Here is a 25447-nt window from a genome sequence, read left to right as displayed (position 1 = left end):
TCTACATGGGTTCTTTTGTGGAAAAGGTGATGTTGAAAATTTCAAGATGATAGAATGTGTAAATTATTCTCTGAACTTAATGATTTAATATCAATAAAAATGTGGTGACATGATGTGCTAAGTTTCAATCTTGTTAGTTACATTTCTTTCAATAGTGACATACAACTAATAGAATCTATTTACCAGGGAATATGAAACCAATTGTGACTTGGCCTCAATGCAAGTGGGCTATCTGGTTATCCCGGCCAAGAGTTTTAGTTCTGCCACCAAGACTTGCAGTCATTGTTGCTAATTAATGAAGCTAAATAGTAAATTTTTTAGAAATTATGACATGACAAAAACTATCTAAATATACTATGATCACAAGAATAAAATATTGTTGAGAAAAAAGCTTGTGTGTTGGTTATATTATTCTATTTGTACTACTGGTGGAAGCATTTATAAATCCACTAAAGGAAAACCTTCATATGATTATGTTGTTGTGGAGAAAGAGGAGCTAGAAAGTTCTGTCAAGTTTAAAAGTTTTTTAGCCATTTCAGTGTAATGACAAAAAACACATAAAATAGGGGCTAAATGCGAACATCAGTTTCGTAAGAGAACAAGCAGAAAGTCAATCTATGAAAGTCTAAACGCAGAAACAGAAACAATGTATTTGTAAGCAACAAAGAATTGTTAGTTGAACACTAAAAATAATGACTAGATTGGCTACAGAAAAAAAATGAAGAATTGAAAGGTTCATATGGAGTTGTGTTGACTAAACAAACAGACCATACTCCTGCATTCCCAATCCCCAAAAAAGGAAGCAGAAGAACACGTAGCAGTTAGGCATTTGATTTTATTGTGGATCTCAATCCAAAGTTTTCAAGGATCCCATTTCAGCAGATTTGAGAGTTTCAAATGTCTCCAATTCTAAAGTTCTAAATCAGATTTCACACATCCAACATCAAATACACAACAATGAGATGGATGTTCACAAATCTGAATTGAGATCATCACAAATTTTCAAGACTTTCTAATGCCAATACAATACGGATAGCACAAGTTCAAACTACAAGATATTAAACATTTTTTGAATTTTGAGTAATATCTAGACCCTCTAGATATTCTAATCTTGTTCAATAGAAACATGATAGAAAAAAATGCCTAATCAGAATTGACAAAAGCCCTTAACTGCCTAACCAATTCTTCAAAATCTGGTAATAGCCTGAGAAAATTGTCAACGGTTGGTAGATCTAGATTTGCTATTCCATGACAATATGCACAATTCAAATCTCACAATCGAAAAGCATAAAAAACCTGTCAAGTTTTCCCAACTAATTTAAAACAAAGAATTCCATTAGGTTCTCACATTAGGATTATCAAATCACATCTTATGCCACTTAGTAATTAGGTTATGATACTCCATACGATCCATATGCTATCTGTTGCCATCCAGCCTGGTTTTAAGTTTTCACGTTTCTTGTTTTTGTGTATTCATGATTTTTTCTTATTCTATTGATTAAAATATGCAAAATATTCTGTTTTGATACATTCTACTAAATATTTGATCTGTTTTGATGTGTTCTATGTAGGAAAAAATATGGGGAGACCTAAAGATGTATTATGGAACCATGTTACACTACAATCAGATGGTTGATTACTTTGCAACTATTGTAAGGTACGTTTTAATGAGGGAATAACAAGATTTAAGTATTATCTTGCAGGCATACCAAATAAGGATGTTGTTGCATGTGAGCGCGTAACATCAGATGTGAAACATCTAGCATTGGCTTCAATTCATGAATTAGAGTCTAAGGCATCAGGGAAAATATAAAAAATCATAAGTTATTTGTCTTCTACTGGAAGCAGTTCAGATTCTACTTCTATAGGAATTTCTTCTAGTTCTCCAAGTATAGGTATGGATCAACGAAATACTCTTAAGTGCTTTTATAAAGAAGAAAGAGAAAGAACATGCAAATATGTGTGTAGCAAAATATATTGTTATAAACAATTTACCTTTTAGGTTAGCTAGAGATGATGCATTTAAGGAGATGGTTAATGCCATTGCAAATTGTGGACTTGGTTATACCTCTCCAAGTAGTGAAACAATTAGAACAAAATTGCTTCAAAACCTAAAAGGATAAGTTGTAACATTTATTAATGAGGTCAAAAAGTCATGGTCGATATCAGGATGCACTTTAATGTCTGATATATGGACAGATAAGAAAAATTGTTCACACATAAATATTTTGGCTTCATGCCCTAAAAGAACAAAATTTTTGAAATCTAAATATGCTAAAGGGCAAAAAATTGGTGAATATATTGATGAGTATATATAAACTACTATTGAAGAAATTAGATCAGATAAAGTAGTTCAATTTATGACAGATAATGGCTCAAATTACTTGAAAGCAAGGCATGTAGTGGAGGTAAGATACCCTCATATTTTTACATCATCTTATGCTAAACACTATATTGATTTAATGCCTGAATATTATGATAGATTGCCTAATTCCTCTCATACATTATTAGATGCAAAAAGGATTACAAGCTTCATGTATAAATCACAATCAATTTTGCAACTTATGAGAAATTATACATATGATAGAGATATACAAAGGCCTGAGGTTACTTGTTTTGCTACTAATTTTTTATGTTTGCAATCTATATTGAAAATGTAAGATAAATTAAGGTTTTTGGTTGCTTCTTCTGAATGGAGAAATTTAGAAAATATTAAGAAATAAGGAAAAGGCAAAGATGTGACTGATATTATACAAGAAAAGAAGTTTTGGAAAAATGAAAGAGAAATAATTGCAACAACAGAACCACTTATAAAACTTTTGAGGATGGTAGATGGGGATTGTTCTACCATAGATTACTTGTATGAAAGTATAAATCGTGTTAAAGAAAAAATAAAAAGTTTTTTATAAATATCGAGTAGATAAGTATCTACAAATATGGGACATCATTGATCGTAGATGGGAGGTCAACTTGAGAAGTGACTTATATGTTGTTGCTGAGTATTTAAATCCATAACTTTTTTATAATGGTCTTGTGAAGATGAACAATAAAATCATGGAAGGATTGAAGAAAATGATGAAAAAGATATGGATAACGAAGATAAAAAGGATGAGCTTGCTTCAAAATTGACTTATTATCATTCAAAAGATTCAAAGATCTTTAATGATATTACAATATCTCTTCTTCGTACTGCACATCCACGTAAGTTTCAATTTTGATTTTCATTTTATAAAATTTTTTATTTTAAATTATATTACCAAATTTTCATTACTTGCTTTTGTTTTCATCAGAGATATGGTGGAAAATGAGTGTAGCAAATGTTCCTATTTTGCAGAATATAGCAATTAAAATACTTAGTCAACCATGCAGTGCATCTACATGTGAAAGAAATTGGAGTGCATTTGAAGTAGCGCATACCAAAAAGAGAAATTGTCTTGAGCCAACAACTCTTACTGATTTAGTTTATGTGCGCATATACATGTACATGCACATGCAGAAGACTTCAATTGGAAAAGAAGCAAAAGATTATCGGCCCATTGTATATGACGATATTGATGCATTTGCATATGGCTCAATTGAAGAAAATAATGAAGAGAAAATAGAAGATGAGGAAGAGGAGGATGAAAGCATTGACGACCAAGGAATTGATGAAGACACTTTTGATTTCTTAGTTAGTATCAAGTGAATAATTTTTTATGTATAAACTTGAATCATTATGATGTTTGTTTTTTCATGAACTTATGATTGAAATTACACTAGAGGGGGGGTGAATAGTGAAATACGATGCAGATCGATAAAATAAAATAATCAGACAATAAGGCACAACACACAAAACACAGAAGTTATACCGGTTCGGTCAAAACCCAGACCTACATCCAGTCCCCAAGCAAACCACTTGAGCTTTCCACTATAACATCCGAGTCACCGGATAAATAGTACAACACCCTCTTCCTCAGAGGTCTTCTTCTCTCAACAGAGAAGGGGCACACCCTCTTCCACAGAGGTCTTCTTCTCTCAACAGAGAAGGACAACACCCTCTTTCACAGAGGTCTTCTTCTCTCAACACAGAAGGGCAACGGCCTCTTTCACAGAGGTCTACTTCTTTCAACAAAGAAGGAAAACAGTGAATAACAGAGTTACAATACTTCCTATAGAACCTTCAGAATGATATGAATGCACGAATGAAGGATTCTCAGAATGTTCTGTTTGTCACTCAGAGGATACTCTTTGTCAAAGAGCTAGACTTGACTTTTTCTCTTTTCTTTCTTTTCTTTTTCTCTTTCTTTTTCAAGGCTCTCTTTTCAAATATCGAATAGGAATTTTTCTCGTTGTAAGCTCACATGTCCATTCCATGTTGAATAGTTTATTTGAGTGTGTTTATATAGCTTTAAAAAAGTAGTCGTTACTTTTTGAAATCGTAGCTTTTTTGAGATGTGAAATGTTATGTCATTTCAAAAGCATCTTTAGAGAAATTTGAGAGAGTCTTCTTTCCATAAAAGTAAAATGTAGGGTATACTAGTCGTTGTAATATTTTAGGTAATATATATTTTATGTAAAAAGTCTATTTCTTACAATAGTACATTGAACGTTGGATTGTAGGATATTATGTAGTTTTGTCTTTATTCTAATTAATGATTTGAGGTACATAAGTACTTCTTTACTTTAAATGAGTGTAAGTACAATGAGTGCTTTGAGATATTTATTTGTACATAGTCATGTCAAGTGTTTTCTTGATGTTGTGTTTTTCAAAGTCTTCAGAGAGAATGAAGACTACAAGAAAGTCGACATTTTTGAGAAGGATATTTAACAAGGATTTCTTACAGGAGGTATTTAATGCTATACAAAGAGAATGATGACTTCAAGTAAGTCGACATTCTATGGGTTTGTAAAAAGGTAACTAGAGTCTTTTCAAAACCTTTATTATATTTGTTTTCTTTGTGTAGCCGATTTTCATGTTTTCTCTTTTTCCTATATTTGAAATCATTTCTTTAAAGAAGGTAACTAGAGTCTTTTCAAAACATATTATATTTGTTTTTCTTTGTGTAGCCGATTTCATGTTTTTGTCTTTTTCCTATATTTGAAATCATTTCTTTAAAGAAGGTGACTAGAGTCTTTTCAACACATATTATATTTGTTTTTCTTTGTGTAGCCGATTTCATGTTTTGTCTTTTTCCTACTTTTAAAAACATTTCTTTTCAAGTTGTCTTGTATATGATATAAGGTACAATTATTATATTTTGAAATCATGTCAAAATACCTTTTTCATAAATGGTTGTAAGAAGGTACAATTATTAGTTTTCAAAAAGGACCTTTTTGAAACTATCGTATACTTTTATGAAATTGCTTTTATGAATGAGTATGTAATATGCAATATGCATGTTCCTGAAGGTTCTGTTACATATGACTCTAAAGAAGAAAAAAAAATCTTCATCTTGAGGTAGCCGATCTCTTGAGTTGATCTTTAGGAATGCATGGCTCATCAAGCTTTTTCTTCAAGGAGTATGATTGCACCATAGTTGTACTTGAAAAGGAAGTCTCCATCCTTTTTGGGTGAGATATCCTTGCATCAAATACTCGTTAGATTTATGGCAAAACATATCCAGTCATAATATAACATTTTTCAAGAGGACATATTATCATGTCATATAAAATCAAATAAGATAGTGTATCATATTGTGTGACATCAAAACAGAGTTTCTCAACATTCTCCCCTTTTTTGATGATGACAAAATATGCTCCCCTTGTCAAAAAGACATTATGCATAGAAATAATAATATTATAAAATATTAAAAAATGTTTAAAGAGAGTATTTCTCCAATAATGGAGACAGGTTTTCTCCCCCTTTATCATAGATAAAAAGGAAGGGATCAGAGTAAGAGAGTTGTTACAGACCAATAATAAATATTACAGTAAAAAAAATAAGTTTATTCCGAAGGTGGAGTAGGTTGATGTGTAGGGGCGTCTAGATCCTGCTGTTCAGCTTGACGAGTCTGCTGCAACAAGTCTTGATTGCGAAGGATACGATCCTGAGAACGCTGAACATCCATCAGTGCAGAGAAGTAATCAAAGTTGGATGTTGGATCTTCTTCATCAGAGTTGGGAAGGTGCAGGGACCTTAGATTGAAGGAAGTAGCATCGAGGACCTGAGAGAGATGGAGGATAACTTCGTTTTGAAGGGGTACTTTGAAGTATTTTAAAATGGGAGTTATAAAACACCCGAAAAGAAGAGGCTGAAATTTTTGATAACGAATAAAAAGGTCGAAAAGAATGTTGGACTAGTTTATCGGAGTAGAAGAAAAAAATGCGTAGAGAAGGAGAGAAATTTTTCTTGGTACTAATCCCTTGCGTGGAGGCTTGGGATAGATATTGTGGAGAAGAATCTGGGCAAGCAGTTGAGCATGAGGTTGGAGATTCCTCATGTGCCAGGGAAGTTGTAAGCAGTTGGTGCAGAGAAGAATTTTTCGAAGTACCGACCGTTCGAGTGGTACTATGTTGTTGAGGTCTGTGCCGGTGGAAGGAAGGTTAAGAATTCTGCCCAGTGAGGAAGCATGAAAGAACATCAGGCGTTCGCATACTTTGGTGGTGATGGTAGTTTGTTCATGATCATAAGAAAAATTTGTGTAGAATAGTCGAACGAGTTCAGGATAGTAGGCAGCTTGGGATGAGGATCCTAGTAGGTGTTTGAGTTCGGGGAGAGATCTGTCTCGGTCAAATAACATGAAGTCTTCATAGTTAACCAATCTACCTTCATGAATTGGTCGAGAGCAAAGGGAGTTGTAGAAGTAAAATAGATCGGGATAACTTAGGTCGGCGGCAGTGATTACCTTGTTTGAGGAGGAAGCCATTGCAAAAGGGAGTTGAGAGAGAAGGAACGAGTTTGAAAGGATGTATGAAGATTGTGGGATACGAGTGGTATTGGTGAGGAATGAACCAATCGATTAAATAGAAGAGAGAAAATAATTGTGATAAGAATTGAATGACAATGGAAGTGAATGATTTTTGGATTGTAGTTTGAATAAGAAAATTTGTGAGTTGTAAGTTAAGGGGCTTGTGAATGACAAATCAAATCAATGGTGGAAGATAGTGTATTATATTGGTATGTATGGTAAGAAGGACATAGTTTTGAACAAATATACTATGGGAGAGTTTATCGAGTAGTGAGAGGTGTCATGAATTGAGTATGGAGTGCCATATTGAAGAGAGTGAAATAAAATAATGGCCTAATAAAACAAACAACTTTTTCTACAAGATATTACTTTATGTGGAAGCATTCCAAATTCGTGAAGAGTGATTTTGGAATAAGACAAACAAAGATAAGTGAGTGAGAGGCAATAATTTGTTATTTAAGAAGTATATATTTTGATATGCGTGGAAGAAGAATGAATAGACATAAAGAAGGGTGATACGGATATGTAGTTTGAAAGATATGACATTTTTGAAAGAAAAGAATGACTTAAAAAATGTGTCATGATTAATGTGTCTTCACATTTGTAATTTTTATGAGTATACGTAAATATAAGAAGGACACACTTTGACTATGAATAGTGGTAAAAGAGATGATGAGACAAAAAGATATTCATGAGTGAAGAGTAATAATTGCTTATATAAGAAGTATTTTTATGGATATGCGTGGAAGGAGTACGAGTAGACATAAAGAAAAGTGAGATGACATATATGGATTTTCGAGTAGGATAGGAATAAAAAAAACAAGAAAAAAAATTCATGATTGATATGAGATAAAAGACATAAAATAAAGTTATGATTGACATGAATTAATGTTTATTTGATAAACATATTTTTAAAGAAACTCGATTGGAGGAAGTTCATACTTTTTAGAGAATAAAGTTAAGTTTTAAACTAGTAAAGGAATAAAAAACACGGATTGACAAGAATGGAGGCACAATTCGTATGAGAGAGAGAAAGTACTAAAGGTACTAATGAGAATAAAAAATGAAGGACAAGGTTTTAATGAGTCTCGATTGGAGAGAGATATAAAATATATGAGAGAGTCACAGTCAGGAATGAAAAGGAACTTCGTATAATGTAGAGAGAGAGAGAGAGATAAAAAGGTGATACAAGACGTACTAATGAGTGGAGTACAAGTGTTTTGAAAAGAGAATTTTACAATACTTTTTGTAAAAGATATAAAGCATGAAGAGATGATAATAGATTGTTCTTAGGCTATGATATAAAAGATGATATAGTAAAAATTTACGTGAGATATAATAGAGTGTACATAATCTATGATATATCAAATGATATAGTAAAAATTTACGTGAGAACATAGCAACTAGATCTTTAGAAGAAGGTAAAAGAACCAAAAAAATAATCATTCGATTTTGACTAACAATTTGAAAAGCAAGATTTCTCATAAACTAATATGTTATCATGTTGAAGGTGAATCAACTTATCGTAAGAGAAGTTTTCACAAAAGGACAAAAATAATAAAGGAGTTATGAGATGAGTGATGTGAACAATGTCATGATAGCTTTTAATATAATTAGTTTTTATGAATATGAGTGAAAGGAGATAGGACAAGGAGTCATAATGGATGTGTATTTGAAAGATGACAAGTTGAAAGACATAAAGAATGTGTCTTATAAGAGTTTAGAGTATACGTGAATATGGAAACCTAGTTTGACTAACAAAAATCGATAAGAGGAAAAAACTTTTAAAATAAGATTTTAACAAAACTTATAAGAAGTATTATAATAAGTGTGATTAATTTATAAGTCACTTAGTTTGCATATTCCTAGTTCTCTTCTAATTCGTGTAAAGTCTTCATGTTTCAATGGTTTAGTGAATATGTCTGCTAACTGTTGATTAGTGGGTATGAATTCGAGTTTAATTATGTTGTTTAAGACTTGTTCTCTTAAGAAGTGGTGTCTTATTTTTATGTGCTTAGTTTGTGAGTGTAAAATAGGATTCTTAGATAAGTTTATAGCACTAGTATTCTCACAGAAAATAGTTGTATTTTCAAAATTTAAACCAAAATCTTTTAAGGTTTGTTTCATCCAGATAACTTGTGTGCAAGCTAGGCTAGCAGCAATGTATTCAGCTTCAGTAGTTGATAAGGATACACAGTTTTGTTTCTTACTGAATCATGATACTAGTGAGTGCCCTAGCATATGACATGTTCCACTTGTGCTTTTTCTGTCAGACTTACTTCCAGCAAAGTCAGCATCGTTGTATGAAATTAAATCAAATATAGAGGATTTTGAATAGAATAATCCAAAATAAACTGTGTCTTTTAAATATCTCATTATTCTTTTTACAGCTTTAAGATGTGATTCTTTTGGATTTGACTGAAATCTAGTACACAAGCAAACACTGAACATAATATCTGGATGGCTAGCAGTTAAATAGAGAAGTGATCCTATCATACCTCGGTATACCTTTGTATCAACAGACTTACCATCTTCATCTTTGTCCAAAACAGTAGTAGTGCTCATAGGAGTAGATTTTGAAGCAGTTGAGTTCATGTTGAACCTCTTCAGAAGTTCACGAGCATACTTAGACTGATTGATGAAAACTCCATCCTTGGTTTGCTTAATATGCAGTCCAAGAAAGTAGGTGAGTTCTCCCATCATACTCATTTCAAATTCTTTCTGCATGGACTTAGAAAATTCTTCACAAAGAGTGTTGTTAGAAGATCCAAAGATGATATCGTCCACATATATTTGAACAATTAGGGTATGATTATTCACTATTTTCACAAATAAAGTAGAGTCTGCTTTGCCTACAGAAAAACCAGTTTTTAATAAAAAGGTTTTAAGTCTATCATACCAAGCACGAGGTGCTTGTTTTAATCCATACAAAGCACGTTTGAGTTTGAAAACATGATCTGGATATTGTTCATTTTCAAATCCTTGAGGTTGTTTTACATAAACTTCTTCATTTATAAAACCATTTAAAAAGGCACTTTTAACATCCACTTGATATAATTTGAAATCCATATAGCTTGCATATGCTAAAAACATTCTAATAGATTCAAGTCTAGCAACAGGAGCAAATGTTTCATCAAAATCTATACCTTCCTTCTGGTTGTATCCTTGAGCTACTAGTCTTGCTTTGTTTCTTATAACATTACCTGTTTCATCTAGCTTGTTTCTGAAGATCCATCTTGTCCCAATGATCTGATGATCCTTTGGTCTTGGTACAAGATCCCAAACTTCATTCCTTTGGAATTGATTCAGTTCTTCAGTCATGGCTAGCATCCAGAACTCATCAATGATGGCTTCATCAATCTTCTTTGGTTCAAGTTGAGAAATGAAAGCCATGTTTGCAATCCGTTCTAGCTGAGCTCTAGTTTGAACCCCCTTTGTCAGTTCTCCCAAAATCTGCTTTTGAGGATGATCTTTGATATCGACAAATGTTCTTTGATGATCATCTTCATTAGACTTAGCTGTGTTATCTAAAAATAAATCTATTATCAAACCTTTGTTGTTATCTCCAAAGGTGACGGTTCCTCCTTCCTTTTTATGAAGAACAGCAAAGAGGTCTGAATGTCCAGTCATGTGTTTTGAACATCCACTGTCTAGAATCCATCTGTTCTTCTTGTTTGGAGCCTGCAAATCATTAAGCAAAATTTCTTTTTGGTACCCAATCGGGTCCCTTTTTGTTAGACTTTGGAACCCATATCCATTTGGATTTGGGTTTGTCTACAGCCTTAGAGGAGTTAAAAAAATTGAAATTATAATACTCCTTATTTGGTTCAGACGAACTTTTCACAAAAGTGGTCTTTTGATTCATACAAGAAGGCTTGTTGAAATGAGAGTAGCCAATACCATTCTTGTAGAAAGAGACTTTTTGAGAAGATAGGAGTTTATTCAAGTTCTCTTTTCCTTTAGTAAACTTGAAAACCGTTTTCATAAGGTTTTCAGTTTTACTTTTTAATTCTGAAATTTCTACTTGCAGATTTTTAGTCTTGAAGCTAGTAGATGAGATTTCAGAAGTAATAAGAAGATTTTTCTTTTTCAACTCAGAGTTTTCACTGCTGAGTTTTTCATTTTTTTGGGAAAGCTCTAAATTTTCAGATTTTAAAGTTTTATTTTTGAAGCTTAATTTTCTAGATTCTTCAAATAGTTCTTGAAAAGCATCTAGAAGTTCTTCAAAGGAAAAATCAGAAATTTCACTTACAGAACTTTCGTTTGCCATGAAGCACATGTTTGCAGTTTCGGCTTCATCATCACTTGACTCTTCACTGCTGGATGGTTCTGAGTCATCCAATTGAGCATGCTGAGCCTTTTTCTTGAAGAACCTCTTCTTTGGTTCCTCGGTCTTGGACTTTCTTTTGAGAAGGGGACAGTCACTCTTCAAGTGACCTGGCTTATTACAATGATAGCACATGGGATCTTCCTTAGGATCTTTTCTTTCCTTGTGCTTGTTTGGAAGCCGGTTCCTTCTCATGAAGCGCTGAAATTTTCTGATTAGTAGCGCAATTTCGGATTCTTTATCTGAGTCTTCATTCTCAGATAGAGCTGGGAAAGCTAGAGTTTTCTTTATCGGTTGTTCTTCTTCCCTTCTTTCTTTCATGTGGACTTCATAGGCCATAAGATTGCCTATTAAGTCGTCCAGAGTAAGCTTAGATAAATCTTGAGCTTCTTCAATAGCTGTAGTCTTTTTCTCCCAATCAGTTGTGAGAGATCTCAAGATTTTCTTCACCTTTTCTGTCTGGGAATATGTTACACCCAGAGATTTCAGATCGTTGGTGATGTTGGTGAATCTGGTAAACATCTCTGTGATGGGTTCATCTTTGTTCATTTTGAACAACTCATATTTTCTTACAAGAGATGAGATTTTGGCTTCTTTCACTTTGTTGGTTCCTTCATGAATAACCTCTAAAGAATGCCAAATATCATATGCAGATTCACATATAGATATTCTATTGAATTCGTTCTGATCAATAGCACAATATAAGGCATTCATAGCCTTTGCATTTAGGTTTTCCATTTTCTTTTCTTCATCAGACCATAAGTTATAGTCTGCGGATGGAGATGTGTATGGATGCTCAACAATTTTTCATACAGCAAAATCTATGGATTTGAGAAATATAGCCATTCTGCACTTCCAGTATCCATAGTTGGAGCCATTAAAGAAAGGAGGACGAGATGCGTGTTGACCTTCAATATCACGAGTATAAGAGGTAGATGCCATTTATGCTGGAAGACTTGTTATGTCGAAACCAGCAAACCTGCTCTGATACCAAATGAAATTCCACTAGAGGGGGGGTGAATAGTGAAATACGATGCAGATCGATAAAATAAAATAATCAGACAATAAGGCACAACACACAAAACACAGAAGTTATACCGGTTCGGTCAAAACCTAGACCTACATCCAGTCCCCAAGCAAACCACTTGAACTTTCCACTATAACATCCGAGTCACCGGATAAATAGTACAACACCCTCTTCCTCAGAGGTCTTCTTCTCTCAACAGAGAAGGGGCACACCCTCTTCCACAGAGGTCTTCTTCTCTCAACAGAGAAGGACAACACCCTCTTTCACAGAGGTCTACTTCTTTCAACAAAGAAGGAAAACAGTGAATAACAGAGTTACAATACTTCCTATAGAACCTTCAGAATGATATGAATGCACGAATGAAGGATTCTCAGAATGTTCTGTTTGTCACTCAGAGGATACTCTTTGTCAAAGAGCTAGACTTGACTTTTTCTCTTTTCTTTCTTTTCTTTTTCTCTTTCTTTTTCAAGGCTCTCTTTTCAAATATCGAATAGGAATTTTTCTCGTTGTAAGCTCACATGTCCATTCCATGTCGAATAGTTTATTTGAGTGTGTTTATATAGCTTTAAAAAAGTAGTCGTTACTTTTTGAAATCGTAGCTTTTTTGAGATGTGAAATGTTATGTCATTTCAAAAGCATCTTTAGAGAAATTCGAGAGAGTCTTCTTTCCATAAAAGTAAAATGTAGGGTACACTAGTCGTTGTAATATTTTAGGTAATATATATTTTATGTAAAAAGTCTATTTCTTACAATAGTACATTGAACATTGGATTGTAGGCTATTATGTAGTTTTGTCTTTATTCTAATTAATGATTTGAGGTACATAAGTACTTCTTTACTTTAAATGAGTGTAAGTACAATGAGTGCTTTGAGATATTTATTTATACATAGTCATATCAAGTGTTTTCTTTATGTTGTGTTTTTCAAAGTCTTCAGAGAGAATGAAGACTACAAGAAAGTCGACATTCTTGAGAAGGATATTTAACAAGGATTTCTTACAGGAGGTATTTAATGCTATACAAAGAGAATGATGACTTCAAGTAAGTCGACATTCTATGGGTTTGTAAAAAGGTAACTAGAGTCTTTTCAAAACCTTTATTATATTTGTTTTCTTTGTGTAGCCGATTTTCATGTTTTGTCTTTTTCCTATATTTGAAATCATTTCTTTAAAGAAGGTAACTAGAGTCTTTTCAAAACATATTATATTTGTTTTTCTTTGTGTAGCCGATTTCATGTTTTTGTCTTTTTCCTATATTTGAAATCATTTCTTTAAAGAAGGTGACTAGAGTCTTTTCAACACATATTATATTTGTTTTTCTTTGTGTAGCCGATTTCATGTTTTGTCTTTTTTCTACTTTTAAAAACATTTCTTTTCAAGTTGTCTTGTATATGATATAAGGTACAATTATTATATTTTGAAATCATGTCAAAATACCTTTTTCATAAATGGTTGTAAGAAGGTACAATTATTAGTTTTCAAAAAGGACCTTTTTGAAACTATCGTATACTTTTATGAAATTGCTTTTATGAATGAGTATGTAATATGCAATATGCATGTTCCTGAAGGTTCTGTTACATATGACTCTAAAGAAGAAAAAAAAATCTTCATCTTGAGGTAGTCGATCTCTTCAGTTGATCTTTAGGAATGCATGGCTCATCAAGTTTTTTCTTCAAGGAGTATGATTGCACCATAGTTGTACTTGAACAGGAAGTCTCCATCCTTTTTGGGTGAGATATCCTTGCATCAAATACTCGTTAGATTTATGGCAAAACATATCCAGTCATAATATAACATTTTTCAAGAGGACATATTATCATATCATATAAAATCAAATAAGACAGTGTATCATATTGTGTGACATCAAAACAGAGTTTCTCAACAATGATCATTTTTGTTTTGTTTTGTTTTTGTTTTTGTTTTTGATACTTGATTATTGATAGTTAATGTATGATGATTTAGTTGATGCTTGATACTTATTTGAATGAAAGTACATTTAATGTACATGCTTGATACTTATTTGATGCTTGATAGTTTTTAGATATGGTTAATGGGATTAAAAATAGATTTTATATTTTTTTTTCCATATAAAATTTAGTTAGTTTATTTTTTATTTTTAGATTTTTTAAGAATTTATTTGATTTTTTAATTTGTTTCAGAGATTTTGCCGAAAAAAACTTGAGAAATATTCAAAAAATTGAAAATCTTTGGAGAAATTCCCTGCCGAGAAATTGTCGTTTTAAACTTTTGTCACACTGATGAAGAACTTGTCTCCTACCCCCTGCCCCATCTCAAAATCGCTGCCATCCCTATTCTGGCGTGCTCTCTTTATGCAGCCACACCCAACATTTCAGGAAACTAGGTGATGCAGTGAACATGAGTATAACCCTACAAGAATCAACACCTTAATGCAGTTACAAATTAATCAATAGAGAAATTAATGAAAATAATGTAAAAATATATAAAAAATAATTAAAAATTTATAGATGTACTATGTAACAAGTATGCAATACAATTGAATAACGATGGACATTAAAGCATGACACTAAGCATGGCATAGAGGAAAAAGTAACAGGAAACTACTTTATTGCATATCACAATTCTAACTCACGAAAAGCATATCATGTCATCACCTAATCAAACAAATAATTACATGTTTAAATAATTAATCACATGCTCAATTAACTAATTACAAGTTAACATATTCAAGTACAAAGTTTCTAATCTTTTGTTTGAGTGATAAGAAGTTAAATTTAATGTTTCTCTTGAATTATCTTGCGGGTACTCGCAGGCCAAGACAACCGTAACAGAAGAGAACATTCAGGGGTTTATTATGTAGTGGTGTTTTATTAACCCGAATGTCTAACTGAAACTAAAATCCTAAGGGAGCTGTTGAATAACCGAGAGAACCTCCCAAAGGACTAAACAACAGGATGCATCCCTAACTTCTGGAGAAAAACTTGGAGTTACCGCCTAGGACAATTTGGTAGTCCAGGTCCTCTAACTCCGAGGACTGAGGACCAACGAGTCGTTAACGCTCGAAGCAAGAAACACATATCCCCAGAGTTGTGTACCACCTACCCTCTCCAAGGTAAGCCCGAATCTGAGGGGGTTGCGATCTTATTAATTTGTATTAGTCGATTTGTCAGGGTCTCCTTGATCTGAACCTAGTAGACACTAGAGTTTTAAAAAATATGAATCGTACCAGTGTAGTAGTAGATTCTCAACTACTCATACCTGAAATAGGTATGTTAACCAACCCTTATCCATTTAGTTATGCAGACCCACCCAGAATGCTACGGTACTTCTAAACCGTCAAGCACGAGTGCCCCAGTACCTTTAAACCAGTCAGGCACAAAAATTAAATTCATATTTTCTTGGATATTAATTTTATAAGCTCAGGGCCCCCAATCTAGACAATTGAATCCCTTGCTTGGCATATCAGGTGCCAGCAACATTCGACCTGTAGGCTCGAACATGAGTTCTTTATTTGATAAATTCAAGTAAGTAACCCTTCCAATTAAATCATAAAAGAGTAATTATAAAGTTTCATGTTAATAATCATTTCATCAGGCATCATATTAGTATTACCCAATCCCAGGCCTAACACTTTATATGAGTAGTATTCATACAACACCATGGGTGCAACAAGAGTGTGACATGTACTGAGTGGTTGTGTGTGTAATAATGCAGTGTGCAAGAATCACCAACTGGGCATGTCAATAGCAAGAATTTAGTTATTACCCCATTCATACTCACATAAATGCCCAGACCATATGTACCTTTATTTTTACCGCTTATGGCCATACCCCTAAGCCGATTCTAAGTGCAAAATTTCCAGTCCATATTCTTAACTGAAAATCATAACTTGCCACATGGTAAAAGTCGATAACTAATGGATAATTATCTTATTTTAGTTAACATGGTAGTTCAATTAAAAATCTAGATTTTCTTGTTATAGAAATTAACCACCACTGAATTCATTTTTCAATACCTTTATGACAGAATTCCTAACATTATTGATATAATTCAAAATATAAATGGAATTTAAGCTATGTTAGGTGGTTCAATAAAATTTTAGAAGCTATACAACTTAATAGGCATGTGAGCATCAGAAATATGCAACTTAACAGGTAGAAACATCGTAGGCATGGTCAATATTTCAGAACCAATTGATGATCAAGTCTAAGTAGGAAAATGTAGAGAATACAAGCATGCTGGCATGTGCCACCAAATATTCAGAACTCAGTTATATATATATAATAACAAATAGAGTTATCAACATATACTTATCAACATTGAATTAACCTATGTATATCTTGTACATGCTTATACACTAACATGTGCAAACCCAAAATTTCTTTGCATACGTTATGATCTAAGTATTAACATTTTCAGAACATGTGGTAGTGTAACTATGGAATCATACTCGGAACATGGCATAACTTGAGCATTCAAATATCAAGATCCATAATATTTTAACAGGAAAATAAATCAGAATATACTTAATGTAAAATCCATGAATTTTAAGGAACTTTTAATGAATAAAAGTGAGCATTTGCATGAAATAATAGGATTTTTTATAATATTTAATGCAATTTACATGCTTACGGGATAGTTAGAGTGAACTCGGTAACGAATACTAGAAAGGGTACTTGGATTCGGACTTTAGCGAGATTCGATGATCCGACCCTGTTGGCGAGGCAAATGTGGGAATTCGATTGTTCATGGATGATAGCGTGAGATCAAAAACACATTTAAGGTGAGAGAGTGCAAGGTTGAAACAAATGGGAGAAAAAATCATGTAGTAACGGGAGAGATCCACCAATGGGGGGAAAACGTCTCAATAAGACATAAAGGAAATTTCTTTGCAAAAGTAAATAACAAGTGGTGTTGTGGTTGGACGCATGGTTGTGGGGAGCCATAACCCAAGTTCAAAACCCACGGTGCACCCACATAGAAATGACAAACATTATTTTTTTCATGAAATCCGGAACAAAACAGAAAGGGTTAAATACAATTTAATTCATCCACTTTGCAACGAAATGAATGATAGCACAAGTGGTGGGGTTCATTGCCCCTTTGGTGGAAGACCCTGGTTTGAAACCCCCTGTGCACAAATTATCTTTTTGCACAGAAAAGTGATGATTTTACTTAAGTGAAAAAAGAAAAGAAAATAAGAATGGTAAAAACGTGGGAGTTGGACAAGCCTACAATTTTGGCTTTTTCCACTTAACTTTTCCAAAAAATAAAGGGAATCCCATGTGACATGGAAGAGGGGTACTCATAAAGTAAACTGGAAATGGAAGTTAGAGAGATTCTAGTCATGGGAAAAAGAGGGCAATTGTGGAAGCATGACCACCCACAAAAAAATCATGGATATCGGTGTGGCTTGAAGGTTTGAAAAAAATTGTAACTCCCCTAATTAAGAGGAGTTATATGAAGGGCTCAAGAGAAAGCATGCAACCACTCTAGACGCCATACTCTCTCTCTCTCTCTCTCAACATTTTTGCCCTTCTTCCTCCTTCTCTCCCACCGTGAGGGTCGACCCCATTGCTAGTCGTGTGAACCAACTTTGTTGGACGTGATCGACTCCATTGTTGGAATGTGAGGGTGTTCTTCCTTGAGGTGACATGTTGCTCCAATGAAAGAAAGAAACTCCATTATCGTTGGGTAAAGTTTCGAACAGGTAAGAGGTAGAATATTCTTTATGTGTGTGTGATGTGCCCTGTAGTACAAATATATTGCATACCCTCTACGAACATGAATGTAACACCACCCATATACAACCATGGGTATTTTTCATGGCCAATGGAAGTGGTTTTCCTTGTATACGAACATACTTGGATCTAGCGACTCATTATAAATCGATATTGGTAGATTCAGAAGCTGAGATGAATGTGCAGATCTAAGGGGAACATAGATTTGTATATTCTAAAAAATTTTGGGATGGCGGATGTAAATGGTAAAGCCCAAGGGCTAGATCAGATCTATACCTCACTAGTATGACCTGCATGATGACCATCGTTACAGCCCCCTGAAGATGGACCATTATTTTTCTTTCTTACTATTCATGTTATTTCACATGGATATGTCAAAGAATATTTTTAGCACTCACGATAACTAACATGTAATGCTTGCATGCTAGTATTGGTTAGGACTAAGTGGGGATCTACAATATAGTTGGCTCTAGATAAAAACGGTTGTATGATTGATATTTTGCAAACCTATGTTTGATAAAACCGATACTCATATAAAGACGGGTTGTATGCATACCAGTTATTTTTTTTGTACTACGTTGATCTTTGCTTTTTTTTTTTTACTGGTTGTGATTCAAAAGAATGTATAGATGTATACAAGAAATAAAACGGGTGGTCCGTACAGTTTGATCACTGTCCCTGTTGCATGGTTCTTAGAAAACATCTATGTTATTTTTCTCTAAGCATAATTAGCGGGTATTCCCTTTACCTGTATCATTTTGGATGTGTTTCAGTACCTTTCCAAAATTGATTTACCTTAGTAAGAGTTGTGATATTAGAGTGTTAGGTTTCTTGATTTAAAAAAAGTAAAAAAAAAATTGAGTCATGAAATGCGCTTTATTCATGGTTTAGTTTTGTTGAAGAGAGATACATATGTACATGGATGATCAGATAATATGGTTACTTAGTGCTTATGTGGGATTGACATTTTAATCATTCAGAACTGGTACCAATATAAAACAAATAGTCATAATTGAATGATATTATGGTTTTCTATCATGCTCTATTATCATTATTAAATTGGTTAATGTATATAAGGCCGTTATTGGATTTCAACCTTCTTTCAAATTGATATGTCATGAATAAAAAAAAATATACAACATGGATCCAAACACATGCTAAAGTTTGATGTAGATCATTGTACACATGCAACATGTATGCATGATAGGGTACCATGACATACATGATTTTGGTTTGATTCTTCCTTTATAAGTCCTAAAATTTTATTAAATACCATTTTGGGTTGGTGCTTGTTGGTTTTTCACCCTATGATAAATCTCTGGAAGTTTTAATTTTAACGACCATTGGATTCAAAACAAGTACATGGTGGTTGCTAATCCTTTTTATTTGTAGTACGTAGCTGAGACTTTTATTTGTAAACAACATGGGTTAATTGATAAAACAATTGTTGATCCCCCAAATAGATGAAATAGACCCTTTGTACATCACATTTACAAAGAAAAGAAAAATATAGATAGATAGATAGATGTAAGGACTGATGATGCTCACTCAAATACCCTAATATATATTGAGAATAAATATATAAAGAAAGAGGAGAGAGGTTTATCACATGAGAGTATATTCCTACTTAGTTTCCATGGGTTAAAAACGTACATCAGTATGCAATAGCTTATGTGTCCTTGTTTCTTTGCAAATTCAACTCTTAAAATGCTCAATACACATGATGTTTGCCTTAAGTAATTTTTGTCATGAAATGGGAAGAAAAAAGAAGAAAGAGAAAACAACCTATATGGTCATTGTATCATACATGAATTTACAAGCATTCATTTGTAATTTAGGTTCTCACTAATTGATTTTATTCACTGGTTGGCAGACCAGATCTGAATAGCCGAACCGATCCAACAGGGATATAGTCTAGTTGACTCAGATTCGAATACGATAGGATACAACGCCGTTATATACATGTATATCAGCCTCCTTCTCTGTTGTACATGTGACTAGTAGGGCGTGCCTCCCTACTGGCGTGCGGTGAGCCACAGGATATGGCAGACACCAGGTCTGTCGCAGCCCAGTAGATTTATATATGTATATATCAAGTACATACATGTACATAAATCACTTATTTGAAGCACTAGGTTCTAGAAAAAGAAAAGAAAAGAATGGATAATATATTTGAAACTGATGCTTTTTACATGTGGAATATTGCAAGATTTGAAACTTAAGTTATGGTTGTAACCTCATCTGCAGTGGTTGCCATAATTGGAAATCTGGTCAAACGATAAAAGAATGGTGATCTTATTGTTCTGCCTAGCATGTTAATTGAAATGAGTGTACATGTTTTTGCAAAAAAAAAAAACGCAAATGTTGTTACATGCCTATGAAAAGAGTGCTATATTGTTATTGAGCTTTGGGAAAGAATGCAATATCATTTATGATGTTCATTTCATTTATAATATTGTATGTATCATCCTAATCTACATGTGAATGTCATGATCATGTCTAGTGTATGGGCCACCTATTGGTAAATGCAGATTCTGTTATAATTGCGCAATACAGAAAAACTATAAGGGCATGATAGTATAAGATTGAAACTGAGCATATGGGCACTTATGATGCTAATTGATTTGCATATAATTGAATCATGATTGCATGAAAATATTATGACATGTCTTGTGTCGATTAATATATGCTTGTTTTGCAAATATTTGCCTAATAAAGGGCATTTGTCGTGTCATGATCATGTGAAAGCTCAAAACTGAGCTTGCGGTCGTATGAGATCATTGTGGTGCCATACGAGCACTTAAAAAAAGTTGTACTTGAGACATGCCTTATGAGTGCATAGTCAATGGGGGTACGAAACGTACACCCAAGCTCAGAAATGAAACTTTAAAAATGCTTAAGTACAAGTACTCGGCTCATAGTTGAGCCAAAATTCTGAGAAATTGTGATTTGTGCCTATGAGACATTCAATGGGTAATGTGCATATACTGAGATAACCCCGAGTGTGGGTTGGGATTTTGAAAATCCTCTATGGTGCAATGACTTGCACATAAGAATAAATAAAATTGAAATTATTCACACATAACCTAAAGGTGAGATTTTGGGTATATCTGAAAGACGGTATATGTTGCTGGTTTCCCGGTATACTGGGTATACCTGAAAACGGTATATGTTAGTGGTTTTCCAGGGCTCTAGATACACCTGAAAGACAGTGTATGTTACCAGACCTATGGTCTACCTTGGAGAGGGTAGGTGGTATAAGCTTCGTGGACATTCTTGTTTTCATGAGAGCTAGGCGTCTCACCCGGTCCCCAGTCCACGGAGTTAGGGTGCAGGACTACCAATGCGTCCTAGGTGGTAGATCCAAGTCTTCTGCAGAAGTTATCATAGTGCATCCTAATTCTAGTTCTACCCATTGGGGATTATTCTCTCGGTCACAGACCGTCCCCTTTGGACCTCCGTACGGCTAGTCACATGGAGTATTAATTGAAAAAAGGCATAATAAACCCTTATGTGGTCTCGATTTGCTATGATGTCTATGCCTGTGAGTACCTACAGGGTAATTAACAAGAGAAACATAAAGTCAATACACTTTTTAAAGTCTTCTAGTATACACACAATGCTTGATGTTGCATTTGTTATAATAAGTTTGTGATTCGCTCATATGATGCATAAGTTAGCAATGTTTTCCTTTACATCTAAATGTGATTCATTTATATGATATATCATTCATGAATGTCTTTCCTTTATGTAGTAAATCATGAAATACTTGAAGTTAGTGAACTGTATATTCAGAGCTTGTTTAAATATTGTTAGATTTTATATTCATATGTTGCACATATACTTGTACACATGACACTAATCACATTCATATAGATATTTTGCTTCTTACTCAGACGGGGTAGTCTAACCCCTTCTGAATTAATATTTTTCAGGAAACAAATAAAGATGGGCAATTGCAGTGGTCATGCGGACGGGCCATGAGACCATATCTTTTTGGGATGTCCTGAGGAACTTTGTTTTTAATAAATTCATTAAATTTGTCAATTATGACTTATAAAATTTCAAGGCAAGATTTTAATTTGCCTAATGTTATGAAGTGGGCTATCACCTGTAACCCGCCCAAATTATTTGACTGAGAAACTAATAAAATATTTCCATTGTGGTTTTAGAAAGAAAAAAAAATTATTCCTAAATTTTCAAGTTAAATATTTGGGGCGTTACACTTAACGTCTTATATTCAACCAATCTGAGTGCTAAAGAAAAATATTCAGAACCCGTATTAGTTTAGGCAGGGAAACCAATCAGATCATGCCATAGTCTGAGTATCAAAATTTTAGAACATGCGATTTTACATTCATTAGCAGGAGTTTAAGAACTTACAAAAATAAACCTTCATAGCTGCAGTTTGCATTCATTTGCAAGGCATAGAACATGTGATTTACCCACCTACTGTAACTGTCACTATTTGATATCCATTAATAGGGCTAATCACCACTAGATTCTTGGAAAAAAATCCAGAAATTCACCCACATAAACCATCGATATTTCCTGGAACCAGATTGTTCAGGTATCCATAATAAGTCTAAGTACGCTCTACACAAACGATTTTATAAACTAGTCTATATGAATAACAACACCCACTGCTTAAGTTATAATGAAAAACGTAGAGAAAGAAAATACAACAGTAGGACAAACTCCTTTATAAATATTTCAGGACAACAAAATCTAATTAAAAACCCTCTCTGGGTGTTTGTTCACATACAGGAGTACATATTTTCATTTAAACAAAAATGAAGCTTCAATACCGACTTTCCCAAAATCGATACGTGCTAAATCAGAAAAAAAAAAACCTATGTAGGGCACGCTTGCAGAACCAAGATTTTGCCTTATAGGTTGAACCTTCTTGAAGGGGTTGAGTCGTACCTTATCTCGGGCTTGAGACAAGCACTCTGTAGAAACCATAGGAAAACTTACCTTATTTTTAAAGTTGTTCCTCCTTTTTTTGAGTTCCTCTGCAGTCATGCGCACCTTCTGCCCTTGACGTGCAATAGAAAGAGAATGAGAGAACCTTGAAAGGGAGAGGGAGAGAAGAAAGGAGATAACGAGTGAGAGAGGAAGGGTGGGGTCGGTTAAATAGAGAGGGAATGGGAGAGGAGGTTACAAAGATCGTGGGTGGGGGAGAGGAATCAATTTTTTCCCTCCCCACTCCTCTCGATATCCCTTTCGTAACCCCAATTCACCCTATTTAGGGTTTCGGGTTCACCAATGAACCCCCTATTTATTTCATGAAATATTTTTTTCGTGATTTTATTTTAACGCACAAACGGGTGCGGGTTTGGTTTGCGACCCACTTATAGTTGGGTCCACACTTTTGGGCCTATCTGGATCCCTCCGCAGATCCAAATCTTCTTCTTTTTAAATTTTAAAATACTAATATTTAAAATTTCAAAGAGGGATCTAAATTGAATTACTATGGATCCAATTACGTTATTCTGAATTTCATATAACTATTATGGATCCAGGATCCGCTTCATTCATAAATCCATATAAGAGATCCAGATCTATGGATCCGAAATTTTCATCATACTCTGATTTGGAACCATGGATCCAATTTAATATTTATAATCTAAACCAAATATTATGGATTCCAAGCATTGTATCTTTGATCCAATTAGAATTTTAATTGGACCCTTACCATATTTAAATCTTCGATGTTAAGGATCCAAATGAAGTAATGTGGATCCAAACATCACATAGGCTATACCAATCCCACTAGAGTGTTTTAGGTCCAATATAAAAAATTTCTTATTAAATATTTGATTTAAACTTCGTAGACCCACTCAATTCGTCTCGGATCCAATATCAAATTTGACCATGATATTGAGGATTCAAAACCCGAGATCCGATCCATTTGCCCAAAATCTATTATTAGATATCCAATTTAATGTTCGTGATCTAATATCTAAGATCCAAATGAAACTTCGAAGATCCGAATAGGATATTAGAGATTCAACATTGAAAATCCAAATAAGATATCCGAGATCCAAATATGAACAAACAAATAAAATGATAGAATTATCCTTGTACTACTAGCTTAAGGACATGAATTTCAAGTTTCTTCATATGATAAAATTCACAGGTATTACAGAAAACCTTAGAAACCCTAATCCTACATTGGATTGAGATAGACCCAAATACAATATCCAACTAGATAATAATAAAAAAATAAATAAGTAAAATGATGAGTCGACATCACTAGGCCACCATCAATGGCAATGGAGGCTCTGCATATCATGTAAGGATGATTTGTAAGCATCACCAAGTTGACAAGACATCACAAGTTTGCAACCTACCAGCATGAGCTGGGTGTATTCTAGTGGACAAGTCAGGCATGAGGTGTTACTAGGGATGGCAGTGGACCGTGGGAAAAAGGGCCTCACCCAATTTGGACTGGGGATGGAGGACATGAATTGAGGATGTAGGTTAATGCGAGAATGGAGGCAGAGATGGACGTACGCTCCCCCCCCGTAAAATAACTAAAATGCCTTTAGGGATGACAGTGGACTGAGGAGAAATGGGGCCCTGCCCCGTCTCGCCCCGTTTGGACCGAGGATGGAGGACATGAAATGGGGATGGAGGCGGGGATGAAGGTTAAAATCAAAACCCGTGGGGAGATGAAAGCGAGGATGGAGGGTGAAATTTTATGATGTGGTGAGAGTGGAGACCTTGCTCAGGCCCATTCAATGGGTAGTTGGTTGGAGCCTAGTCTTCGATGATTGAGTCTTGACCCATTCAATGTTCAACTTTTGTTCAACTTATAGGCCCATTCAACGACAAATTTATCTCTTTAAAGTTCAACTTTTGTTCTTGCCCTTATTTAGGGAGGTCAGATCAGGTGATATGCCAAAACACGGATTTTCTGTGTTTTAAAATCACCACCGTCGATGACCTTTCTCTTTCTGCAATGATAACTTATAGGCAAAGAGTAGCTGGGTAGTTGGTTGTAACCCAGCCTTTGATGATTGAGTCTTTGACCTATTCAATGGCCCCCTGTTATTGAAAAGTATATTGGAATAGTCTAAGCGGTACTGATTAGTATGTTGGACCAGCTAAAGAGGTCCAACATTGATATTCCAAATGAATTGGTCCTGATCCATTACGCACGTCAGTTGTACTCCTTGCTGGGGATGCAAATTAATCACACCAGTTTCAACCTGGGTCAGAAGTGTATCTGAGTAGTATTATTTGATCCATGCACCATATATCTGAATCCAGATTGGATCCGGGACAGATATGGTCAGGTCTATCCAGATCTAGTGGTCATAGTTGGGTAAACAAATATAGTTGGATATGGATCAGAATTAGGTACAGCTTTTACCCATTTTGAAATCGTCCAGTACCACATGGAGACTCAAATCACAACTGGATCTAGGGCTTCATTATGAGACCCGAGCTGCACCAAAGGTCCAGAACGAGCTTCTCTTC

The sequence above is a fragment of the Nuphar pumila genome, chromosome 7 (assembly GCF_984573655.1).
Source record: "Nuphar pumila chromosome 7, dmNupPumi1.hap1.1, whole genome shotgun sequence".
NCBI lineage: Eukaryota > Viridiplantae > Streptophyta > Magnoliopsida > Nymphaeales > Nymphaeaceae > Nuphar > Nuphar pumila.
This window is presented reverse-complemented; position numbering follows the sequence as displayed.